At 49.5% G+C, this 8,638-nt stretch overlaps 1 pseudogene; it reads left to right on the forward strand.

The window, feature by feature from the left end:
- Positions 1 to 6,255: 6,255 nt before the first annotated feature.
- LOC100428605 (putative UPF0607 protein ENSP00000383144 pseudogene) lies at positions 6,256 to 7,632 on the forward strand (annotated as a pseudogene).
- The last annotated feature ends 1,006 nt before the right edge of the window (positions 7,633 to 8,638 follow it).

Here is an 8,638-nt window from a genome sequence, read left to right on the forward strand (position 1 = left end):
GATACGCAGATCTCATGTCAGTTGCCCAGTGGCTATGTCTGACCCAATCTTTGATTGGACAGAAAACGGACAAATGACCTATGAGGACAAAGGAAACCTGTGGTCTTTGCAGTGGAGGCAGGACAGGGCACTAAGGCATTGTCAAGGCTGTTTGTCTTTGGGTCCTCAAGGGACACGGGATAAACTCCAGCGTTTGCGGCTGAGCTTCAAAGGTGGTGTGCTGGCTTTGGAAGGTGGAGGACCAGATGAGAGAACCAGAAATGAGGATCTATGGCTGCATTTAAACCAAGCTGCCCTATCCCTGAATAATTTCTTAATAAATAGGAACAACTTCCCAGATTGTACTAGCTTAAAAAGCACATAGTTTCATCATCCGTATGTTTTCAACAATCTCATGTTCCCCCTCAAGAAATATAAACAATAAGTGGAAGTGTTTAGTGAATAGACTCTATATCCCAGAGGAGGGTAACCAGGTACACAGCGGAGTCTCAGCTCACAAAGCCTCCAGCAGGCTCTGCTCAGGTCCATTTGGATTGGACCACGTGCCTTGCTGGGCTCTCCTGGGTGGTCCCTCCTGAGTACTTGCTAAAATTTCACACTTTTTGACCTAAAATGACAAGTGTGGCATCTGAAGTGAAATTCTTTGGATTTTGTAATGAAAATAGCCAGTGTGGTAGCAAGAAGACTTGGGAGACTCCAAAGCTAAATCTATTGTACTGATTGGGACCTAGGTTTGATATAGTTTGAATTTATGCAGCATCCGCTATGTGCAGGTCATCACCACAGTGGAAGAGACAGGCCCTGACCTCAAGGAGCTGCAACTATTAGAGAGAGGGAGGTCATCAGGGAGGGCCTCCAGGAGGAAGGGAATGCAGACATCAGCCAGAGCAGCAGTCAATATGAGAAGGTGAAGAAGTCAGCATCTTAGCAGAGACTAGCACGTCAGCAACCCTGAGTCAAGACCCTGTGGTGAGAGACCCTGAGGAAGTGACTGCATCCAGGGTTTGGGTGACGAAGCTTGCCCAGTGGAGAGTTTGGACACAGGGGAACCACTGAGGGGGCGGACGCAGTGAACAGACTGTTTCAGTTCTTTCTTTCTGTCAAACTACCCAGAAACCCAGTGGCTTGGAAGAAACATCTTTCACATCTGTCTGGACTCAGCTGCGTGGTTTTTACACAGAGGTCTCTATCAGTGCTGGAGACGTCGTAGGCTTGACTGCACTGGACATCAGTGAGGCTCACTCACATGGCTGGCCACAGATGCTGGTGTCAGCTGGATGTTCATCTTGAGCTGTTGACCAGAGCACCTGCTTGGGGCCCCTCCATGGCTTGGGCTTCCCATGCATCAACACTGGGAAATACATGTATATATGTATTCGAGGTCCATAAACTGAAAACACTGAATTTCGGCCAGGCGTGGTGGCTCATGCCTGTAATCCCAGCACTTTGGGAGGCCGAGGCGGGTGGATCACCTGAGGTCAGGAGTTCAAGACCAGCCTGACCAACATGTGTTTCTACTAAACACAAAAAATCAGCCAGGCATGTTGGTGCATGCCTGTAATCCCAGCTACTTGGGAGGCTGAGGCAGGAGAATCACTTGAACCCGGGAGGTGGAGGTTGAGGTTGCAGTGAGCCAAGAATGTACCTTTGCAATCAAGCCTGGGCAAGAAGAGCAAAACTCCATCTAAAAAAATAAAAATAAAAATGAAAAACCACTGAATTTCATCAATGTTAATGATCACCTCTATTGGTAAAAAAAAAAAAAAAAAATTAATCATAAAAAGTATTACCAGGAGATTTGGTTTCATTCCTTTTATATTACATTTTAAAAGTTTCATAATTCACATATTTAAATTTTTTTTTCATATTTACACTTTCAACAAGTATGTATTAAGCACATTTTATTAGGTCGTGCTGTGCTGGGTTTGGGGACATAAAAGTGAAGCGAATACTCACACTCCCTTCCCATGGAGCTCCTGTTCCCAAGTGAACAAGCAGAAGGCAGAGCAAAGCCTGGAACAAACCACGTGCAAGTGCCGCACTGGCGAGGCTCTAACGGGAGCCCAAGGGCAGTCGGGGCACACGCCAGGGATGTGCCGCCCTCTAGGAATCAGGGCAGGTCTGATCAAGGACCATCTGATCCCTTTTTTTTCTTTCTTTCTTTTTTCTTTTGTTTTCATTTTTCAACGTTTACTTTACAGTCAGGAGTACATGCGCAGGTTTGCTACAGGGGCATATTGTATGATGCTGAGGTTTGGAATATGAATGAATCTGTCACCCAGACAGTGAGCATAGTACTCAATAGACAGTTAGTTTTATTTCAACCCTTCCCCCCTCCCTCCTTCTCCCTCTTGTATTCCTCAATGTCTATTGTTCCAATTTTTATGTTCATGAATGCTCATTGTTTAGCTCCCACTTATTAGTGAGAACATGTCATTTTTATTTTCCGTTTCTGCATTAGTTTGCTTAAGATAATGGTTTCCAGCTGCATTCATGTTGCTGGAAAGGACATGATTTTGTTCTTTTTTATGGCTGCGTAGTGTTCCATGGTGTATGTGTACCACAGTTTCTTTATCCAGTCCACTGTTGATTGGCACCTGGGTTGATTCTATGTCTGCTATTGAGAATAGTGCTGTGATGAACATATGTGGGCATGCGTCTTTTTAGTAGAATGATTCATTTTCCATGGGTATATATCAGCAGTTGATGTTGGCTATTTATCTTATATCTTGTGAGCACAATAGTTGACAGGCAGAGACAGACAACAATCAAATAAACAAATGTAGAGTAATTAAGGCCACTGATTTTGAAATGGAAGAGTTCTGGGTTTCAATCATGGTTCAGCTTCTTAACAGCCATGCAACTTTGGGCAAGGCACTTAAACTTGTAGAACTCCCATTTCCTCACCTGCAAAAGGGAAATTTAAAATGTGAGTACTCTGAAGATTAAAGGGGATAACTCAGTGATGCTTAGTATACAATCCCCGGTCCCCAGCATAGAGCCACTACTATTCTTCTTAAAGGTGTTTTGTAACCTAAGAGTGCCCCTATATCATTGAAACACCCTGGTTGGGGTCTTACCTTGAGATAGATCACTGAAGATTTTAGATAGAATTGTCAGAAAACACAGGAAAGTAATATGTCATGTGACAGGCCCTTGAGACCTGGGGAGAGCTGGTCACCTGAGGTCTTAGGACAGAGCAGAGATGGACAAGTTAGGGACACAGGACCATAAACATGACCTGGAGCCATGCTAACACGCTGCCTCTGCTAAGCTCTCTGCTACGGTTTGATGTATGATTAAAAAACCCCTGTGCCTGAGGGTTTCTCAGCTAAACGAGTTCTCCTCATCATTGCATTCTGCCCTGTTTATCCTTGGTTATTGAAACCCATATATGCGTGATGTGCTGTAATAGGTCAACCATGAACACCTTATCCGGCTAAAATCCAATCTTGCCAGCCAGTGACCCATCTAGGAAGCTTGTGTTCTTCCCCACCTTCTTTTGCATTCTCTCAGAAGCACAAGCATGTCAAAAAGCACTTTCTTGACTATTAGCAAGAAAATAACTTTCTCGACTTCTAACGGACTGATCATCGACTGTGTTCTGCTGGCAAACTGGAGTTGAAGCACACATGAATGAACGTTTGCCTTAAAACGTCAGTCACTGAAAGACAGCCTTGGAGCCATGCTGATGACCTGTACCTGGCCCTGCTTGTGTCATTCATGAGGGTTTCCTTGTCCTGATAGAGAAACTGAAACCCCCATGCCAGCCCACATTTGCCCAAAGCAGCAACGGGGATACTCATCACACCATCATGTCCCATCTTATCTTTTTTCTTAGTTTAAAAATGATTCCATTTCTACAGGATCAGTACTTACTTACGAGGGGAGCAGGGCTAATGCCCTTGACTTAGTGGTACTGACTCCTCATTAGATGGGGAATGTGTCAGTATTTTCAGCAAACCTTGAATGTGATGAAACATTTGCTAAACTGTCTCCCAGTTTCAGAACAAGCTAACACACTCAGGGGCTCTATTTACAGCAATTGGGTGGAGTCAGGAGTGGGAACACGTCTTGCACTGTCACCTTGATTAACAATAGCTCTGACTTGTGGGAGGACGGTCAAGTCCTGTCTCCTGTAACATGGGGCAGTGATGGGTCAGGGTCATGGCTCCTGCATTTGGGTGAAGCCTTCTCATCACTTTTAGACAAACAAGTGCAGGACGACCGCAGGCCTCCCCACTTCCATCAGCATCCTCCCAACTCCCCCTGACGTCCCTCATGAAGCTCCCCACTGATTCAGAGATCTCGTCCTGAGGGGCTAAAAGAAACATTCATTAACCCATCTAGAAAGTCATGAATAATTCATGAATTACATTGAATTCATCCCTAGTATAACTATCTTCAGAAATTCAGACTTGGTAACCCATTAAAACATCAAAATAGTCAAAGATATTTATATCCACAATGAGTTCTTAATAAATGCCCAATACAGAACAATATAAATTAAACCAAAAAAGTACAAATTTTGTGCATTGACAGGGGATGTGGGGGGAATATAGCATGTTTGTGTGTGATCAAAACTTTTTATCAGCTTTAAATAGCCTATCATAACTATAAATTTTTAAATGTAAGCTCCAGAGTAACCAAAGAGAAAAAAATTATACCACCAGATATGTCAATGAAATAAAGGAATCAAAGCTTATCAGTACAGAAACTCACCAAACCATAAAGGAAACAATAAAAGAAGAAACAAAAGATCTACAAAACAACCAGAAAATAATTAACAAAATGACAGAAGTAACTTCAGATATAGAGTGGCCGAATGGTTTTTCATACATGTTTCCCTAGTCCAGACACCCAAGAGTATGTCCTTCTCTAGGGCATAAGAAAATCTAGAGTTATATTTAGGATATCATAATGTGTGGGGAAGAGTGGACCGAGCTGGCATGCTCACAATGACCAAATTATGTTGGTCACATTTTAAACCAATACAGTGCTCACGCCAATACAGTGCTCACGCCTGTAGTCCAGCACTTTGGGAGGCTAAGGCAGGTGGATCACGAGGTCAATTAACTTGATCCACAATTAACTTGTAAATAAATAAAGTACTTGCTTTCTAGACACATTCCAGGAAGACCAGAGAAACTGACTTTTATCTATATGGAATAATCCACTGGCAAATTTCTTTTAGGATAGACCAAAGCTGATCTAGAACATAATCTTTACATAGCTGGATCCTTCCCATCAGACGAGAAAGAACATCTGGGTTGAAAGGCTCCATTAGAAGAGCAATGTGGGATGGTGCTGTGCTGACAACTGGTAGTCCCTGCCCTACATCTTTGTAGAGGACTGGAGCCCAGAGTGGGCCATGGTCAACTTATATGTTGAAGTGAAGACCTCCTTCTAGTTGTGCATGTGCTTATTACAGATATGCCACGGTGCGAAGTACCCCAGGACTACAGGAATAAATAAGAATACGTGCTGTATCCATGATCATGAGGCACACAGGCCAGAGTGCCAGCTGTGGAATAGCACAGCTCGGGTCCAAAGCCTGGCTGGGCCATGACCACCTGAATGACCTGAGTAATGATCTCAGACAAATTTGTAAAAAGAAGTGGAGGCCCTGCCTGCCAGCGGGCTATGCGGTAAGAGGCAGCATCCAGTCAGGTCAGGGCACCGTGTCCTCTCCTTGGAAACCTGTGCAGCGAGGCTGGAGGTCCTCAAGGCCACGGCAGCCATGGAGAAGGCGGGCCTGGCTCCAGGCGGCGCAGAGGCACTGGACAGGTCCTCGGGGGGAGCCTGGCGGGATCTGGCTCGTCCTGCGCTCTGCTTCCAGGTTCTGGCCCTGTAAACCGACGTATAGGGCCAAGACAGGGCCATTATGTGTCAGCCAGTGCCTGGGTCAGGCGCCAGGCAGGAAGGACTCTGGCGGATCAGCCCCACAATGCCCACAGCCCTACAGGGTGGCCCATCCAGGGCCACACACCTGCCCCCAGGAGCAGGACGTCCCTGAGGCTAGAGAGTCCAGCTGGACCGGTGGAGGGGCCTCATCCTTTGCCCTTTGACTCCTCTTGTAGGCGCCCTCACTGGGCACCTGCACACTCCTCCACACCCTGGCTCTGTCACCAGTCCTATTGTGATGTCATAAGCTCCCAGGTGCCCAGTGCGCACCCAGCCACAGAGAAGTGGGTGACTTAGGAGTATCCTCTCCACTTCTGACCCCTAGTTTCGTCCGCGCACAACTTGCTCAAAATGGGCAACTCGCTAAGCATATTTTGTTCCTGGTTCCGCCGCAGGTCCCGGCGAGGCCGTCGGCAACGTGCTCGTCTAAACGTATTTTGTTCCTGGTTCCAGCGCAGGTTCTGGCCACACCATTGGCATCGTGCTCGTCTTGTCTGTGAGGCCTTCCCAGCTGGCTGGGCTCACCCTGCGGCTCCTGCACCTATGCCTGCCCCTGGAACCCTGGGCTGTTCCCGATTCCTCTTCTACCCTCAGCGACATCCTGGGCCTTCTTTTCCAGCCAAGTGGGACGGCGCCCCTACGAGGCTGTGTCTTCTCCCTCAGAACAGAGGCACCCCACGGAGGGTCCCGCCTCCTGTGGTCTGGAGCCCACCCTCAAGGAAGAAACCCGTGCTGTCTGCTCGCAACTCCATGATGTTCGGACACCCCAGCACCGTGAGGATCCCTCCTCTCAGATGCAAGTTTAACCTCCAACTGCCTTCATTAGATGAGCAGGTGATCCCAGCCAGGCTCCCGAAGACAGAAGAAGAGCCCGAAGAACCAATGGAAGTGGATCAGGTAGAGACCCAGGGGCAGGAGGATGAGAAAAGGGGCCCCCGTAGCAATGAGGAAGCAGCTTCCACCTCTAGGCCCCTGGAGACTCAGGGAAACCTCACTTCCTCCTGGTGCAGTCCCAGGCCCTTGGAGGGAAATGTCCATCTCAAGAGCTTGACAAAAAAGAACCAGAGTGACAAGGCCCAGGTGCATGCAGTGAGTTTCTACTCCAAGGGCCATGGAGTCTCCAGCTCACACAGCCCTGCTGGAGGCATCCTTCCCTTTGGGGAGCCTGACCCAGCTCCAACAGTGCTCCCTGCCCCAGTTCCAACAGTGCTCCCTGCCCGAGTTCCAGCAGTGCTCCCTGCCCGAGTTCCAGCAGTGCTCCCTGCCCCAGTTCCGGGCTGCTCCCTGTGGCCAAAGAAGGCGGCCTTGAAGGTGCTAGGTAAAGACCACCTGCCCAGCTCTCCAGCGTTGCTTATGCGGGGGAAGGACATGCAGCGCAAAGATCCTCCAGCTCTAGGATCAAGTAGCTCTTCTCCACTCAGAGCTGCCGGCCACGAGTCCCGCAAAAGAAAGCTGTCAAGGTCACCGCTGCCGCTGCCACCGACCCCTCCCCTGCAACTGAGGTGGGATAGAGACGAGCTGCCCCCACCCGCTAAGCTTCCCTGCCTGTCTCCTGAGGCACTGTTAGAGCTGGGTCAGGCTTCCCAAAGGGAAGGACGCCTCCAGCTGGGCAACATGGATAAGAACATGGGGGTGTTAAGTAGAACATCAAAATCCAGGAGACGAAAACAGCCGCTTGGGAGGAGAAAGAAGATACGGCAGCGCAGGCGCCGTGGCTCACGCCTGTAATCCAGCACTTTGGGAGGCCGAGGCGGTGGATCACGAGGTCAAGAGATCAAGACCTGAGGAGCATCTCTGCCTGGTCCCTGTACCATCTGGGAAGTAAGGAGCGCCTCTGCCTGGCCGCCTCACAGTCTGGGAAGTGAGGAGGGCCTCTGCCCGGCCACTGCTGGGTCTGGGAGGTGAGGAGCGGCTCTGCCCAGCGCCACCCCCCCACCCCACTGTATGGGAAGTGAGGAGCATCTCTGCTTGGCCGTCTGACAATCTGGGAGGTGAGGAGCACCTCTGCCTGGCCACCAACTCGTCTGGGAGGTGAGGAGCGCCTCTGCCCAGCGCCACCCCCCGACCCCACTGTATGGGAAGTGAGGAGGGTCTCTGCTTGGCCACCAACCCGTCTGGGAGGTGAGGAGCGGCTCTGCCTAGCACCACCCCCCCACCCCACTGTATGGGAAGTCAGGAGGGTCTCTGCTTGGCAACCTCACAATCTGGGAGGTGAGGAGCGCCTCTGCCCAGCGTCACCCCCCGACCCCACTGTATGGGAAGTCAGGAGGGTCTCTGCTTGGCGACCTCACAGTCTGGGAGGTGAGGAGCACCTCTGCCCAGCGCCACCCCCACCAACCCCACTGTATAGGAAGTGAGGAGCATCTCTGCCTGGCCACCAACCCGTCTGGGAGGTGAGGAGCGGCTCTGCCTGGCCACCAACCCGTCTGGGAGGTGAGGAGCGGCTCTGCCCACCCACACCACCGTCTGGGAAGTGGGGAGCCTCTCTGCCCCTGCTGCTGTGCAACCCTCCAAGTGTGAAGTGACATCCTTGTGTGTGATATTTCTGCCTTCCCCAAGTTTGCATTTTCGACATTAAAGTTTACATTTATTTATTTATTTATTTATTTATTTTTAGACGGAGTCTCACTCTGTCGCCGGGGCTGGAGTACAGTGGCGTGATCACGGCTCACTGCAAGCTCCGCCACCGGTGTTCAAGCGATTCTCTTGCCTTAGCCTCCTGAGTAGCTGGGAT

This window comes from Macaca mulatta, chromosome 15 (assembly GCF_049350105.2).
Source record: "Macaca mulatta isolate MMU2019108-1 chromosome 15, T2T-MMU8v2.0, whole genome shotgun sequence".
NCBI classification, from domain to species: domain Eukaryota; kingdom Metazoa; phylum Chordata; class Mammalia; order Primates; family Cercopithecidae; genus Macaca; species Macaca mulatta.